Source organism: Bos taurus, chromosome 7 (assembly GCF_002263795.3).
Source record: "Bos taurus isolate L1 Dominette 01449 registration number 42190680 breed Hereford chromosome 7, ARS-UCD2.0, whole genome shotgun sequence".
NCBI lineage: Eukaryota > Metazoa > Chordata > Mammalia > Artiodactyla > Bovidae > Bos > Bos taurus.
In genome coordinates, this window is record NC_037334.1 from 26,702,266 (window position 1) to 26,719,920 (window position 17,655).

A 17,655-nucleotide genomic window follows, 5' to 3' on the forward strand; every position below is an offset into this window, starting at 1 on the left:
GTTCCCCTGCAACTGATGCCAGTCTTAACAGAATAGAAACACACAAATTATAGGCTCCAGAGTTCCTATAAAAGTTTGTCACTAAAATACTGACAAAATGGCCAAGACTTTAATCAGGTAACTAGTGAATGCTTTTTTTCATTCCAAGGAGGAGGAGTTTACTCACAGTGGGTTATGCCCACCCAATCTGTGCATCGAGGGAGAGGAGTAGACACAGCCTCAAAAAAGCTTTGCTATTGGCTGAGGCAAAGGAGTTGATGAAAGATAAACGGACGTTCCAAATCCTCAGCACAATGATGCCTTTTTGATTCTTTGTGATATCCTTAGTACCTAGAACAGCACCTCACAGAGAGGAGGGCCAAAGAATGAATGAAGAACAAGTGACTAAATGAATTCAAAGAATAATAAAGTACAGAGAAGAGTCAAGTACGTAGACTTAACTAAAGACTTTAAGAAGACTAGCTTGAAAAAAAGGTTTGGCTCTGGTAGGACTTCTCAAGCAAGATTTGGAACTGGCGAACTGAACAAATCAAAATCTCTTGAAAGCAAATATATTCCAAATCATGGGTTTTTCAAGAACTAATAATGTTTATGTACCATGAGGCCATTGTGCGTCTCTTATATAACTTAAACTTCCTTTTATTTTAAAAAAATTCTGGTGGAAGACTTGGTTACTTTGAAATAGGGCATAATTTTACAACTCTTATGGGTATTTAATTTTTCTCTCTCATTCTCAGCCAGTTATGCTTGATCTTCTTATTGGAAATGTTTCTTGTTAATCTATTTTTCATTACTTTTTAGGGCTTAAGGCAATTTTCCAATGGCAAAATCATTGCGAGAGTTCTCATTTCTTATCTCAAGTATTTATAAGCTTTGTATATTCTAGGATGATTTTACAACTATCTTTTAACATAATCTTTGGCAATTTTATCGGCTTTCCAAAGTACTTTTAAAATTCATTTTCAGTCAGTAATGCCAATTGTATCTAACATCTTACAGAAAAACTCAACCAAATTTTTTGGCCAACTCAATACTTAGAATGGTCCCAGCACTTTAAATTCTTTATCACTTTTATATCTTAGCAAAAAACTATCAGGAATGAGGAAATGGCCAATATTTTTTGGCTCTTCCTGAGTCATTAAGTTTTTAAATTTTAATATTGATATCTGAAATAAAGAGTTGAGAGATATATGCCTCTATCATTTATTATTAACTTAGTTTCTCTCTTCATTCTAACTACAGCAACGAACAGTTCAATAATATTGGTCTTTTAGTTTGACCTTTTGTTGCAAAGATAAAGTAGGTTTTAAAGCCAAGCTTTTCAACTTTTCTTTTTTTCCAATTAACCTCCAATTCGTCCTCCATGTTGTCACCAATTCTCTCAAAACACAAATCAGAACGTCAGAATTTCATACTTAAAGCTTTTGAGAACTCACCTTTGTGGTAAAGTCCAAACTGGCCTTCATTCACTCCACATGATCTGAGTGACCCGTCACCCAGCAAGTTCACACAGCTATTTATCACTTCTAAATATCACTTGAGCAATCCTTGCTACTTGAATTTCCCCGAATATTACATGTTCTCACTCCTCTCTCTTTCCCCATGTTATTCTCTTCTTGGAATGCCTGTAACTATCTGGTCAACTTAATTCTCACCAGTTCCTCAAGAATCAAAAGTTACTTCCTCTTAGAAGAGCTCCCAGGCCAATCTAAACATTCTTCTTCTTTGCCCTCATAACCCTGGGGCATCAGGGAATAGATGATGTGGACTTTGTCAGAGGGAAACCACACTATTTTCTTGGCCATTTTCTTACTCATGTCTCCACTAGCTGGTGAATTCCCTGACAGGGAATTCATCTCTACATATTCATCTCTACATCATCTCTACATGTTCTTACCATATATGCAGGGCTCAATAATGTTTCTTAACCACTGATTGAATGAATTAATGACCCATAGGAAAAAATAAACCTCAGAATATGTACATCAGTTGTCCTGGATCTTGAAATATTTTTCCAAATATTAAAAAAAAATAAATGAAAGGTCTAAGTTTTATCCCATTTAATTGTTAAACTAGACTACTGCAAAAGGAAATCCTGGACTTGAAATAAAATGATTGCAATACCAGTGAATATAAACACGGAAAACCAATGAAAGCTTTACTAGAAAAATACTTGCTCTAATTAGAGGAAAAAAAGTGTTGCTTCTATAGAGAGCTTATAGATATCTTTCAAGGACTTAATTAAAGTTAGTTATTCTGTGAATTCATTTAAAAGCTCAAGGCTTTCTTTTCATTGGCATTCCTTTATTCTCAGTATGTGGCCCTGCTCAAACATGGCTGCATTTGGTCATAATTGTTGTGGATCCATATTCATCTCAGCTGTGGGCAAAGGGAGGTGACCATGAGCATATATTTGGGAGTGGTAAAGAGAGAAATCAGGATGTGCTGAGATTCAGGCAATACAAGGAACGAAGGAAGGTACAGGAGTCGGGGACAAAGGAACAGTGGAATCAAACTCTCAATGAGCCTTGTGCTGTGCCTGCTGCTGCTAAGTCGCTTCAGTTGTGTCCGACTCTGTACAACCCAATAGACGGCAGCCCACCAGGCTCCCCCGTCCCTGGGATTCTCCAGGCAAGAACATTGGAGTGGGTTGCCATTTCCTTCTCCAATGCATGAAAGTGAAAAGTGAAAGTGAAGTCACTTAGTCCTGTCCGACTCTTAGCGACCCCATGGACTGCAGCCTACCAGGTTCCTCTGTCCATGGGATTTTCCAGGCAAGAGTACTGGAGTAGGGTGCCTAGAACTTGGGAAAAGTTGAGTCCCTATGGCTGAAGAGTACAATTCCTAGGGCCTTTCTGTGTGGGTTGGTAGAGAGACCCATCTTAGCAAACTTCACCAGAAAAACAATATCTGGAACACACCATAACAAACCCTCAGTAATTAGCAGATTATTACACCTATAATAACTGAAAAATCACCACACTTCAATGAGTTCATGAAGTGAAATATAAAAAGTTTAGAAAAGAAAAAGGTTAATATAAAATATTTATTTTTCTCTTTCTGACTTACTTCACTGTATAATAAGCTCTATGTTCATCCACCTCATTGGAATTGACTCATATGTGGTCTTTTTACAGCTGAGTAATATTCCATTGTATATATGTACCACAATTTCTTTATCCATTCATCGGTCGATGGACATCAAGGTTGCTTCCATGTCCTAGTTATTGTAAACAGCGCTGCAATGAACGCTGGGGTACATGTCTTTTTCAATTATGGTTTCTTCACGGTATATACCTATTATATATGGAATCTAGAAAGATGGTACTGATAATCCTATATGCAAGGGCGCAATGGAGATGCAGACGTAGTGAACAGACTTGGTGATACAGTGGGGGAAGGAGAGTGTGGCATGAATTGAGAGAGTAACATGGAAACATATATATTTCCATATGTAAAATAGATAGCCGGTGGTAATTTGCTATATGACACAGGAAGCTCAAATCCAGTGCTCTGTGACAATCTAGAGGCATGGGATGGGGTGGGACATGGGAGAAAGGTTCAAGAGGGAGGGACATACATATACCTATGGTTGATTCATGTTGATGTTTGGCAGAAACCAACACAATATTGTAAAGCAACTATCCTCCAATTAAAAATAAATAAATTAAAAACCAATCAAACCTTAAAAAAGGGGAAAGCTTATATTATAAAGTAATTCAAAATATATACTTGAAATATAGAAAGTAAAGATAGGGATCCATATACTTTTAGGCTTAATTTTGAGAACTCTCTAAGGTCTTCAACAGTGTCTGATGAAGGTCCTATTGTGACTACAAGCAACAGAACACTCCGAATGCACATGAGTGTTTGTTCATTACCCAAATAAGGAAAGAAAGTGAGAAGCACAGGTGGACATGAACGCACATCAAATATAATGTTAAGAATAAATAAATAAACTGTAACATTAACATCGATATAGACAGGTTTCATGATGAATAATACCTCTACTTTCAAGCAGATTCTAATAACTCTTTAAGGGCAATTTGGACCAAAAACGCTCAAGGTAACTGAACTAAAGCCATGTGTTCTGAACTCTGCAGGACTACAGGCTTTTCAACTTGTGACATTTTCTTTAATCTCTTTCCTTCCTCTGTTCTTGGTTTTTTAAATGTTATTTCCCTTTTGCCTTTATTATAAATACCCTTCCTTGACTCTGTGTTTAATTTCAAAATCTCTAATAGCAGTATCTTCACTTTATCATAAATATTGAAACTACAGACAGCAGAAAGCGTTCAAGATTAAGTTGACCCTATCATACTGAACACATTAATTTCCTTCTTATGACAATATCCCTATAAACTATATTACTGTCGTTTGTTCAAGGTTTTAAACTTTCTAATCATTTAATTTTAAAAGGAAAAATAAAATCTAATGAATTTAAAGTATACATGAAGCCTATCTCAATTGAAGAATCTACGGAGGATGGAAATAGTTTCCTGCATGGATTATATTTTTCTTGCCCTGCTAATTTGAAAGGGTCTATGATTCATTTCTATGATTTCCTGCGGCAAATATGTACGCCTCCCTAATTGTTTGAAATTCAAACCATTACATAAGCTTCCTGTAAACTTATTTCTCTCTTTGCAATAATTTATTCTCTCATCCCACGTCTAATTAACAATGTTTCCAGGACATAAGCAAAAATATTCTTTACTCTTCTCACTAAAAACTGCATAGAAATCTCTGCTGGAACCAACTCTCCCCATCCTTCTTCTGGTACAGCAAGTTACCTTGGGCTGCTGGTCATCTTTTCACATAGCCAACCCCTTCTCCTCAACTAGCTACAAACTCCTGAAATGCAGAGCTCAAGTCACTGTCTTGTCTTTTATTCCACTCCTCTTTAATTTTTACTACTCTCCCCATCTGCCAGAATACAACAGAGGTTCAACAAACGGTTGTTAATTGAAATAGGTCAAAACTTGGGGCACACAGCATTCACACTAAATTAACTAGTGATCTGAGAGGCTGAAGGGCAGCCAGGGGATTGTATCCTGTGAGTCCCAGACAGTTGATATGAGTCTAGAGGCTTGAGGTGAGAGATTAATAAACTGAGAAAGGGATCCATACCTGAGGAAAACAAACCCCTGAATAGTTTTGAGAAACCATCCCTGAAGTGATACGTTCCACCAGGAGGTGGCGCTTTAGCTCAGGACCACTCTTGGCCAAGTTTCCGCTTCGTTCAAAGGGTGACGCTATGAACCTGTAGAAACATTCACCCAGTGATGGAAATTATAGAAACATGAATTCTGTCATCCCAGATCTTGCTGTTAGGGGAAATATAAGAAAACAAATTAGAATCTCATTTAAAGAAAAGTTTTGCTTTTCCAGCAACTGTATAATCCTAGCAACAGTGTTTTGCTAGGAGGTCTCACTTTTTGATGCAAGGCATACATAGAGATGGTTTCTAAAAATAGATTTAATGTGGTAAGGTCTGAGTTTGCACATGCCTACCTTTATATTTGGCAAAAATATTTTTGGCATCAATGGCAGAAAATCTCTAAATGGATAAAGGTGGTAAAATGTGATTAGTAAGTATTGGATGTCATTTGAGGAAACAAGGGGCTTCCCTGGTGGCTCAGACGGTGGCTCAGACGGTAAAGAATCACGTGAAATCCAGGAGACTCAGGTTCAGTCCTTGGGTCCAGAAGATCCCCTGGAGAAGGGAATGGCAACCCACTCCAGTATTCTTGCCTGGATAATTCTATGGACAGAGGAGCCTGGAAGGCTATAGTCTATGAAGTCACACAGAGTCAGACATGACTGAGTGACTAACACATTTTGAGTAAACAAATATGGACTGCCATTAACATTGGTATCCCTTTCCATAGATGTTTGTGTACAAATATTAAGTACATACAAGTTGCTGGTTCAAGGCTAATCATAATCAGATGAGCAGGTCAAATTTATGCTTTATTAATACCAAGCTTGAAACTAAATTAAATCCTGACTTTGTGCTATGAATCATCTGCTTCACAGGGTTAGATTAAAAGAGCGGAATTTCAGAATATAGTCAACCAGAAATTCTCTTGGAAATACCCTGAAAAACTCAAAATTATGCATTAGGAGACACAGAAATGAACCAATAATTTTATAAAATGGGATCCAGGGCCTTTTCAAAATATTTAAACATCTCTAAGCTTATGGCCACCCTGGATTAGAAAGAAACAAAAAATCATCTCCATGATATAAATGCTGTTTTCAAATCTACACTATCCAAGAGTCATGTAGAAACGTTTAAACAACGAGCGGTGTTTGGCTGTCTTTCCCAAGAGCACCAATAGACCCAGCTCTAAATAATTCAGGAAGTGCTCCAGAGAAAGTTTCAAGCCACATTTTCTTACTATTGAGGACACTTTTTCTACCTGTCCCTAGTTACTAGATTCATTTTCTCTAATAATGTGCCAGACTCATGTTCATCATTAAAAAAGAAGGAAAAATAACATTAACAAAGACATTTGCTTTATAAACTGCCACAAAGACAAACTTTTTCAGATGTAATTATTTTCCAAGATAATTTATCTTATTAAAATATGGTAATTTACCATGGTTTCAGGTTATTTGAAACCTTTCTGGGATTGAAAGCTGAAGTTAATTTCTTGCTATAAACAGCATAATTTGAACTGAAGATATTCAGGGAGCATTTTATATTCACACAAGCACATAAAAGCTAAAACTGTTTATTCATATCCAAGGTACTTTAAGGAATCTGATGGTACCCCAGGAATCTGCATATGCTTCAGTACTGGAGTGCAAAGGGCAGATCAGAAAGGATAGAACTATCCTCCCAAAACTGATCCAACTTGTGCTGGCTGCATCCTAGGCTGATAAGGACTTAGGAAGAAAGCCCTTGCAAAGATGTCATTTTTGACGACATCAGGATGCCCAAATCAAAAATCAGTGGGATTGGAGGCTTAATGAGGCACTTTGTTATTCCCTGCAATAAAAAATAGAGACGGAGTTCTTCAGGCTTAATTACCACATCTGTTATTAGGCACTTTACCGTGATTGACTGCAGTGTATGTCGGACACGGTGCCAAAAAAGCCTCCCCATGAAAGCAGCTCCTCGCTCGCTGCCTGAATGGCAGCAGCCTCTGTTACAACCAGGATTTCCACGGCCAACAGTCACAGCCTGGTGTGCACAAGCCCCTGTGCCAGCTGAAGGCACTTTTCCCTGGTGCCAGTTAAACTGGAAGCACGGCCTGGGATGCTTACTCTGACTTCTTTTTTTCTCTCTCTCCTGTGGACTCCATTTCTATCATGCTCACCTAAGGCCCATGATCGGACAAGGCGATGGCACCCCACTCCAGTACTCTTGCCTGGAAAATCCCATGGATGGAGGAGCCTGGTAGGCTGCAGTCCATGGGGTCGCTAAGAGTCAGACACGACAGAGCGACTTCACTTTCACTTTTCACTTTCATGCATTGGAGAAGGAAATGGCAACCCACTCCAGTGTTCTTGCCTGGAGAATCCCAGGGACGGGGAAGCCTGGTGGGCTGCCGTCTATGGGGTCACACAGAGTCGGACATGACTGAAGCAACTTAGCAGCAGCAGCAGCAGCAAGGCCCATGATAAACAACAGGCCCAGTGGAGAGAGGACAGAGCAGGGCAAGACCAGGAGGGCCCAGCTCTGGCTCTGTTGTGGTCCTACCTGCAGGCACTCACATTAGGAGCTCTGATGGGATCCTACCAATGAAGTGCATTTACTAGTTACCGAGCTAATCAGTACTCTTGCCTGGAAAATCCCATGGACGGAGAAGCCTGATGGGCTGCAGTCCATGGGGTCTCGAAGAGTCAGGCACGACTGAGCGACTTCACTTTCACTTTTCACTTGAAGGAAATGGCAACCCTCTCCAGTATTCTTGCCTGGAGAATCCCAGGGACAGAGGAGCCTAGTGGGCTGCTGTCTATGGGGTCGCACAGAGTCAGACACAACTGAAGCAACTTAGCAGCAGCAGCAGCAGAGCTAGTCATGACTTGAAAACATGAATCTAATCTGCAAAACCAGGATGCTGTCTTCTCAGGACCCCTAGATCCTTGGATGCCTTGTGCCCTACAAACCAACCACCAAATTGAATTTTAGGAACTTATCATCTCATTCTGTAATCTTTGCGAGCCCATGGATTGCAGCCACTCCCCCTCCTCCCTGCACCTCCCGCCCCCCACCCCAGGTTCCTCTGTCCATGGAATTCTCCAGGCAAGAACACTGGAATGAGTTGCCATGTCCTTCTCCAGGGTATCTTCCGGACCCAGGGATCAAACTCGGGTCTCCTGCATTGCAGACAGTTTCTTTACCATCTGAGCCATTGGGGATTTCTAACATATATATTAGGGAAACTTAAAGCCATCTCTCTGTGTCCCCAGGAAAGCTGCTCACTGATTCTTCCAAGTCTGTGTATGGCGGTAAGTGGGCATCTACTAATTAAACTGCAATTCATTTGAAAACAGCTGCCTTTTAAAAATATGCCATCCTTCAACTTAAAACTGCAAAAATCCAGACACCCAGTGCTCTCTCTATCTCTAAATCAAATTACTGTGCAGGCAGAAGCACTGGGACAATTATTAGCACAGAAAACCATTCTTCAGACCACACATACAAGCAGGAAACCTCTTACCCAAACACATGCCAGGTAGGGAAACAAACACACACTCACCTAACCAGAGCTGTCTAAAGTAAACAATGGCCCAGTGCTAGAGAAGTTGTGACATATGGTTGTAACGTACGAGATCAGAAAAGATTACAACATGTATACCTTGTAAATATCCTTCCGGAACAATCAAGTATAAAGAAGAATGTCCTTGAGGCCTTCTCTCTGTGTTTAATTTGCTCTTAGAGGATGAGATTATATAAATTTATGATGCACTCCCCATTTGCATTTTTATACCAAGCAATACCCATGGTGTTTTGGGTATGTGGTTACTCTCAATGGTGATCTGTGCATAGACTATAACTCAGAAATAACAGTGAGTAAACCATGAGAAGTTGGCAAACAGGAAAAGGACTTTCTACTCTATTAGAAAAATCAGAGCAGCATTTAATAAAAATAAAAGGAATGTATGGTTTTCTGAAAAAGAATGAACATGTATAAAAGTCACTGTCTATACATTTGGAGGCATCTCAGATATGACATTTTCTCTGCCTTGGGATGGAGACTGTCAGTTCCCTAGAGGTTCACCCATAACGCCTGCCTACTTTTCAGCAATTTTTTCCAACTTGTGAGGGGAGGGAGGAAATGGGCTCTAGGAAACAGATCTCAGGCTTCTCAGACAAATGGCAGTCCATTTCAGTGTCACACACTTCCTGCAAGTCATGATTGCTGAAGAGCCCTCTCACGTTCCCCCGACTTCTGAAATGTGGCCTTTCTCTCCTCTATCCCTATAATATAAATGACGGAGGCTCGTTTTTAAACTAAGCCTTTCCCTTATTCTCTTTTCTGTTTATCCACAATGAGCCTTTGTGATCCCCTAAGAAAAGAAGAGAGATAGTAGAGCAGGGTGGAAGTGGAATCAACCAATTCTGAAATTATATAAAGTCTACTCTGACAGCAACAACAAAAAGAGAGCAATTTCAAAGCAATATTCATTCAAAAGATAAAATTATACAAATAATGGTTTTTGTGGTATTACAGAGAAAGAAGCTTTACATTAAAATACTTAAAAGCAATTTGGCAATAATTTCTCAGATATGATACCAAAAGCACAAGCAACAAAAGAAAAATGAGGTAAACTGGACTTCATAAAAATTAAAAACTTTATTTTTTAATCAAAGGACATTAGCAACAGAGAAAAGGCAACCCACCCAATGGGAAAAAAATATTTGCAAATTATATATCTGATAAGGGATCGATATCTAGACTATTAAAAAAACAAAGACTAACAACTCAGCAACAAAAAATAATTTAATTAAAAATGGGCACAGAACTTGAATAAATATTTCTTTAAAGAAGATACAGTATTGGCCAATATGCTCAGGAAAAGATGATCAACATCACTAATCACTAGGAAAATGCAAACTGAAACAATGAGATACCCCTCCACATCCATTAGGATTGCTATTATCAAAACACAAAACTAAAAAAAAAACCGAAAATAACAAGTGTTGGTAAGGATGAGAAGAATTTGGAAACGTGTGCATTCTTGGTGGGAATGTTAAACACTGTGCTGCTGTGGCAAACAGTATAGCTATTTCAATTAACTAAAAAAATAAACATGAAATTGCCATATGATACAATTCTACTTCTAGGTAAATACTCTAAAAGGTTTGAAAGCAGTGGCTCAAACAGATTTGTACACCAATGTTCATAACAGAATTATGCACAATATCCAAAAAGTAGGAGTAATACAAATGTCTACTAATGGATAAATGGATAAACAAAATGCAGTATATTTATACAACGGAATATTCAGTTCAGTTCAGTTCAGTCACTCAGTCGTGTCCGACTCTTTGCGACCCCATGAATCGCAGCACGCCAGGCCTCCCTGTCCATCACCAACTCCCAGAGTTCACTCAGACTCATGTCCATCGAATCAGTGATTCCATCCAGCCATCTCATCCTCTGTCGTCCCCTTCTCCTCCTGCCCCCAATCCCTCCCAGCATCAGAGTCTTTTCCAATGAGTCAACTCTTCACATGAGGTGGCCAAAGTACTGGAGTTTCAGCTTTAGCATCATTCCTTATTATTCAGCCTTAAAAAAGGATGTTCTGACACATGCTACAACATGAAAGAAATGAAGACATTACACTAAGTGAAACAAACCAGCCACAAACGCATAAATATTGTATGATTTCCCTTATACTAGGACTGCAAGGAGATCCAACCAGTCCATTCTAAAGGAGATCAGTCCTGGGTGTTCATTGGAAGGAATGATACTAAAGCTGAAACTCTAGCACTTTGGCCACCTCATGCAAAGAGTTGACTCATTGGAAAAGACCCTGATGCTGAGAGGGATTGGGGGCAGGAGGAGAAAGGGATGACAAGATGAGATGGCTGGATGGCATCACAGACTTGATGCACATGAGTTTGAGTAAACTCTGGGAGTTGGTGATGGACAGGGAGGCCTGGCGTGCTATGATTCATGGGGTCGCAAAGAGTCGGACACGACTGAGCGACTGAACTGAACTGAGCTGACTGAGATACCTAAAGTAGTCACATCAGTAGCCAGAAAGTATAGAACGGTGGTTGCCAGGGTGGGGGTCACAGGGACATCGGTATTTGCTGTTTAATGGGTGAAGAGTTTCCATCTGGGAAAATGAAAAAGTTCTGCAGATGGTGACAGCGATAGTTGCACAACAACAGGAGTAAACCTAATGCCACAGAGCAGTACACTTAAAAATGGCAAACGTTACACCTCTTTTATCACAATTTAAAAAAAGAAGTAACGGGAACTAAGCCAAGTTCTAAGGAGTGAGTAACAGATACCTGCCCAAGAGGTAGGGACTTCTTGTTTGCCTTTCATTTTTCACCTGTCTGCATGATTTAAACACGCATTGTGCGTTCTTCCACAGATCACGGGACCGTAAGCCAGTCGCTAGAACTCAAGGGTGGAAGGAGGGACACGTCAGTAACACAATAACAACAGAGTGATCCTGTGCCTATTCAGTGCCACCACTGCCTTCTCTGCAGGATTCCACCAGGGAAGTCCCACTCTGCAGGATTAGGGGTCCAAAATGTCCCCTCTCTGCTCTCCTAGTGAGCTCTAAACAGAAGACGATTCCTCCGGAACCCACCAACAGAAGCCAAAATAGACAATTTAGCGCGCTCTCTCTCAACTTTAAGCAAATGGAAACCAAAGGGCATCTAACATTTTGAAGCCCCTGTGCCTGTCAGAATCCCAGCTCTCGACCCCTGTCTGCCTGAATTCAAAACTCCATTTCACTTGTTTAACTCGCAATGAATGGACTTAGGGATGCGGACTGGTGTGCACGTCTTACTTTCTCGGAGAAGTTATCAGGAATTTGATGTTAAAACTGAGTAACTTGCCCTCCTCGATTTCAATTCTAAATTCCTGCGCTTGGATTTTCTGGGTCAAACAAAACAAAGTAGCTTTGCTTTGGAGTTTTATTCCCTTCCGCCCCCGCCAACTCGTCTAATAACTAATGAAGTTAAGATGACACAAAACAATGCTTTTTTGAGTGCAGAATGCACATCTCAATCCCTTCTGGCAGGTACTCCTACAGAACAGTTGTTATTTATAATACCTATAAGGGAGAGAGGAGATTAAAAGATCAAGTCCCACTGCACTTCTCCACAAATCCAGCCACAGCTGTATCGGGGCTTCGGAGCAACTGCTCGGCAAGGAGACAGCAAGCCTTCTGTTCTGCAGGGTCCGTTCAGGTCACTGCATGTGGCGTGGATTAGACAGTCCCGGGTCTCTGTTACCCAGAGGGGCAGGACTGGCCTTTCCACTCCACACTCCTGAACTAGGGCTCTGTGCCGCCACCAGACACTCTCTTCACAGTCTCTTGGGGAACAGTAGCAGATATCAGATTTTAAATGCTAACACTTTCTTTTCTTCTTCTTTTTTTTTTAATGTATGTGTAGATTTTTTTAAAAGAGAAACAGAAAGCACATTTGTACCTGTTTTTCCTGAAGATCTGTCATAACGAAGTAGAAGAAAATACATCCATCGTGGATAGAAGAAGGTAGTTTAGATTTGGTGTGATGTTAGCCATAACGGAGGACTTTGCTAAAGTTGTGCTTTAAGTTCCATATGTCCGGGCCCAGCTCTGCAGTAACCAGGAGCCAGTACAGAGGAAGGGTCCCCAGGAAGGCAGCCATTCCCAGACTCATCCCAGTCTCCTCCAGGGCAGAGAAGGGATGGGGATCAAGCTCTGTGAGCCACACAATCGTGCTTCCTCCATTCGGTGCCAAGCCCCTCAGACAGCTCTGCTCGCTGCCAGCACTAAGCCTCACCCACCTTAGTCTCACCTGCCCGTTCAGCCATATCCTGCACTCCAGACTCGCCCCCGAGGCTTCCTGGTCAAGGTCATGGCATTGCAAAGGACCTTTTTGACCTCTTCATCTCATAAATAGGAAATCAGGCATGAGACAGGTTTTTAGGTGCCTAAGATCAAACAGTGGCGGATTTAGATCTCAAGTCAAGAGCTCCAGGCTCCAGATGCATTCATTGATCACCCTACTATTCTGGACCACCTAGTAGGGCTCTGAGCATGCTCCCGTACTCTAGAAGTATTTGCTTATTTCACTCAAGGCCATGCAAGTGTGTAAGTATATGTGTATGTTAGTCACTCAGTCATGTCTGACTCTTTGCAACCTCATGGACTGTAGCCCACCAGGCTCCTCTGTCCTTGGGATTTCCCAGGCAAGAATACTGGAGTGGGTTGCCATTCCCTTTTCCAGTGTGTGTGAAGATAGACAGACAGACAGATAGATACGGATTAGTGACACTAATCTTGAGATTCACATTACCGTGTATGCTTTTCATTGGCACCAAGAGGAGAAAGCACAAAAAACTACCTCAAAGTGATACAGTTCTAAAAGTGGGCAGCTACACTCATGAGTAATGCTGGAATTTCAAATTTGGGTGATCCCACCACCTCCCACAACTCAGCAGGAAGTACATTTAAGGTAAAGCTTGAACCAAATCAATGAAGTGAAACTCTTAAAAGCCCCCCTCTCTTTAAGCAATTTTGCTTCATCTGGACTTCTTTCCCCTAACCATGGGGTTCCCGCTGGGCCTTCAACAATGATCCTGGGGCCTGACTCTGACCTCCCACAGGCATCTTCACCTTCCCATCTGCTCAGCTGCCAATAACTGCAGCACACAAAGAACGAGCGGGACGGTCACTGCACATGGCTTTTTCTCTGTGGGCACAGTAGTCAAAGCCTGGCAGAGGTCATCTCACATCTCAGAGAAGAGGCCACAGAAGAAAGCCCGCCGTGGTTCCCCATAGGTTTGCTCTGCCTCCAGTCTTCCTTGCGGTGGATCCAATGCCTAGACAGATGGCGAAGCTGTTTTTGTTTTAAAGAACTGGTTCTTAGAACTCTGTGACAAAACTCGCCTGGCTTCCAAAACCCTGTGTTTACTGACTGACACTTTGTTCTGCAAATCTGCCTGCCAGGCTGTGGTTGCCACCCTCCTCAGCAGCAGAACCTGACACATTCCCCAACAAAGGAAACGGACGAGGTGCAGCACCCACCAACCCATGCAAACACCGCGGTCTCCTCCTGTGCCAGGGGAGGAATCTACATGCCACCGGGGCCCTAATGATGCGGCCTCGTTTTCACACACACAGTACAACCTAGCCAAGAAATGAAAAAGGCTCTTTCAAATTCTCCCAACTACACAAGAGCTTCCTCAGATCAAGCTCTAAGAAATCCTCCAGGGATAGAGAGAAGTCCCTGTCTGCCCCGCCTGAACTCTGCAAATTCAGAAAGAACGGAGTTTTGTCCTCTAGGGAGGGGACTGCACATAAGTACCCACTTCAAATTCTAAAAGCGAATTTAGGGGATCACTTTCAGAAGCTCTCTGGATGCTGTAACAATACAATATCCTCAATCAAAGACAATTACTCTGGAAGGTGACAAATGGACCTAGAGGGTTAGCTTATAGGATGATGATCACAATCATAAAAATTACTCTACAGCAGTGATGGGCTGCGGGGAGGCCCGCGGAATGATCCCCAGTGGCTGCACAAACCAAACTACAAAGCATCATTTGCATCCTGCCTTGAAAAAACAAGGCCAGGATTTTTTTTTTCCTGCCCTACCTTGGCAGAGCTCCACATCATAAGCTTTTTGCTTTTGTTTTTGAATAGTGGAAGAAAATTGTCTTTGCTCCAGGCGGGTCTTCACCAAAATAAAAGTAGACCATCTGGCTAGCTGTCCCCAGGAACTCTCTGCACTTGAGTCCTTGCCTGGGCTTAGGCAGAGTTCGCACCCTTTTGGAAGGGGGATGTCCTCCGTGGAAGAATCCACCTGACCTCTCCTGGCCCAGGTGAGGTGCTGTCTGGCTGGCACAGCCTCCATTATTGACCCTCCCTTTACACTCTCACCACTTCAATCCCTCTGCCTCCTATGAAAGGATAGCTAGGAAGTCAACTGTTCAAAACCTGAAAGTCCAAAGCACAAATTGTCTACCCCTTCCCTCCCCTCACATCCTTCAGACAATGGTTCTCACTCACTCTTGACTATTCAGCACTCATTAGCATCTCCAGTAGAGGAAAGATGAGGTCTTGGAGAAAGTTTCTCATCAAGCAATGATGCTACCTCGTGGCCTCGCTGGTGTACAGTGGGAGACAAGGTCAAGATTATCCATTCAATAGGATGGCGGGTCAGGTTCTCTTCTTCATGTTATTCTTCTATACCCATAGTTCTGAATAATCTCAAAATTAGTCAAGCCCACAAATGCTTGAGTTCCTATTCTATGAAAGAAAGAAGGAAAGGAAGGCAAGAAGAAGAAGGGAGGGAGGGAAAAAGTAAGGGAGGGAATGGGAAGAAAAAAAGAAAATGTTTACATGTCTTGGTTTACTCAGGCTGCCATATCAAAATACCACAGACTGGGTGACTTAACAATATAAAGTTATTTCTCATAGTTCTGGAAGTCCAAGATCAAGGTGCTGGCCAATTCAGGCTTGCGGAGAACTCTCTGCCTGACTTGCAGATGGCCCCCTTCTCATTGTGTCCTTACATGATGGAAAGAGAGAGTTCTAGGGTCTCCTCCTCTTCTAATAAGGGAACCAGCTCTACATGATTAGGGCCCCACATCATGACCTCATTTAGTCTTCATCACCTCCTCACAGGTCCCATCTCTATATACAGTCACACTGAGGGGACAGGATTTCAACAGATGAATTTGGGGAGACACAACCAAGTCCATGGCATTATGCCTGACCATTTGGGGACTGCATGGTAAACCAGACATATCGCATGTGCTCAGGAAATTTATATTCTAGAATTAATTTATGCTAAGAGTAGAAGGGCCCTCAAACTTTACGCAGTCTTTTCCCACAAGCTCTAAGGATTACTTCTAGAAAAATTCCAAGAAGGTACCTTCTGGTGGGGGGCGGGGGCTGGCTATTTTACCCTAATTCAACAGAAAGGGTCACAGAGGTACAGAGAGCTGAGGTGGCCAGGGCACTTGTGATGAGGTAACATAAAGAAATTAAACTCAAAGTGTGCCTCTGTCTCCAGAGGGAGACAATACCATAAGGTTTGAGGCACCAACCACATTCCTTACCACTAGACTCCTAATACTGAAAGGGCAGAATCTGTCAGGCCAAGATGTTCAAAAAGACTTCGTGATTCAGATTGCAAGAGGAACATTATTTGGAAACTTTTGTCCAAGCCAAGATCAGAACTGCAGCTTGTTAGAGAGAGGAACTCTACTGTTTTCCTGAGTTCTGAAGGAAGAGTTTCTATGCTTATTGATTTAACACGTTCAATATCCAAAATAGTACAGCATATGAAAGAGAGCGTAGACCCGAGGTGCAACACACCAGGATTCCACAACAGCCTCACTGAATTAAAAATGGCAATGACCTAGACAAATCCTTGAGTAGAAATCAATCAATCCAATACAATCAAGTAAAACTTACTGAGTGTTTACTATATACCAGATAAGTCATAAGTCTTTCCCATTTATCATCTCAATTAATCCTCAGGACAGCTCTCTGAGAAAGTTAATATTCTCCCTACTTAATTGATAACGAAACTGAAGTCTGGAGTAACTGGCTCATGGTTATACATCTAGTAAACACGGAGCAGACCAGAATTCAAACCCAGGTAGTCTGGTTCTAGAACCCACACTTTAAACCACATTATAGCACAACCTGTGCTTTAGCTTTTCAACTACAGCTGTCCACTGGACAGAGTGATCAGTGTTTGAAATGTATAACTAGAATCTAAGTCCAAGAAGGCAGGGACCTTGCTTCTCTTAGGTAATGCATAGAAAATTGCATGGAACATAATAGGTAGTCCATGAATATTTATTAAATAAATAAATAACAGATTGTATTAGATTTAGTGAAATTACTATATTAGTTTCTTTATTGTCTTCCCCATTTTTATATCATTTTCTACTCCTGTCAGCAATGATAACCCTTTAATAATCACTGCCTAGTAAATGTAAGTAGCTTTCAAAGATTTCCCAACTTGGCTCCAACCTCCTGCAACTTTATTTCTTGGTATCTCTGTTAACAAGCATGCCACTCTGCTCATCTCTGCCTGCCCCTGTTCCTACCCTCACCCACTCTCACCCAGCCCTGAATTTCTATCAACTGGGTTACTCTCTCCCTCTTCTCCATTACAGGATGCTCACTTATCTTTCAAAGCCCCATCTCTTCTAAGAAGCCTTCTCAACAAACCCACAGTAATCTCTCCCTCTTCCAAGACAGGTTCACTTAGAACATATCACCTGCTTCCTTATTCTTTCCTGTCCCCAGACTGGCAGTGTGCTGAGGGCAGGTACCAGGCCTTGACATGTTGAATATCCTCTCCAACATGCAGCAAAGACTTGGCTGTTCAGACACATCGTGAAGAGAGATCGACTGACTGATACAGATACATCTCATCTAAAGGCAAAACATTTGCTCATTTCTTTTTAATAAAGGCCAAAAAAATAATTAAAGTAAAAT

The 17,655-nt window shown here is 41.5% G+C and overlaps 1 protein-coding gene across 2 annotated transcripts in view; it reads right to left on the bottom strand.

Moving 5' to 3' along the window:
* MEGF10 (multiple EGF like domains 10) overlaps positions 1-17,655 on the bottom strand; it is a 182,330-nt gene that overhangs the window by 147,794 nt on the left and 16,881 nt on the right. The window contains exon 1 of one of the 2 annotated variants that reach the window (XM_005209094.5): positions 1,437-1,637. The gene's annotated coding sequence lies outside the window, so the exon portion shown is untranslated. 2 annotated transcript variants of the gene reach the window in all.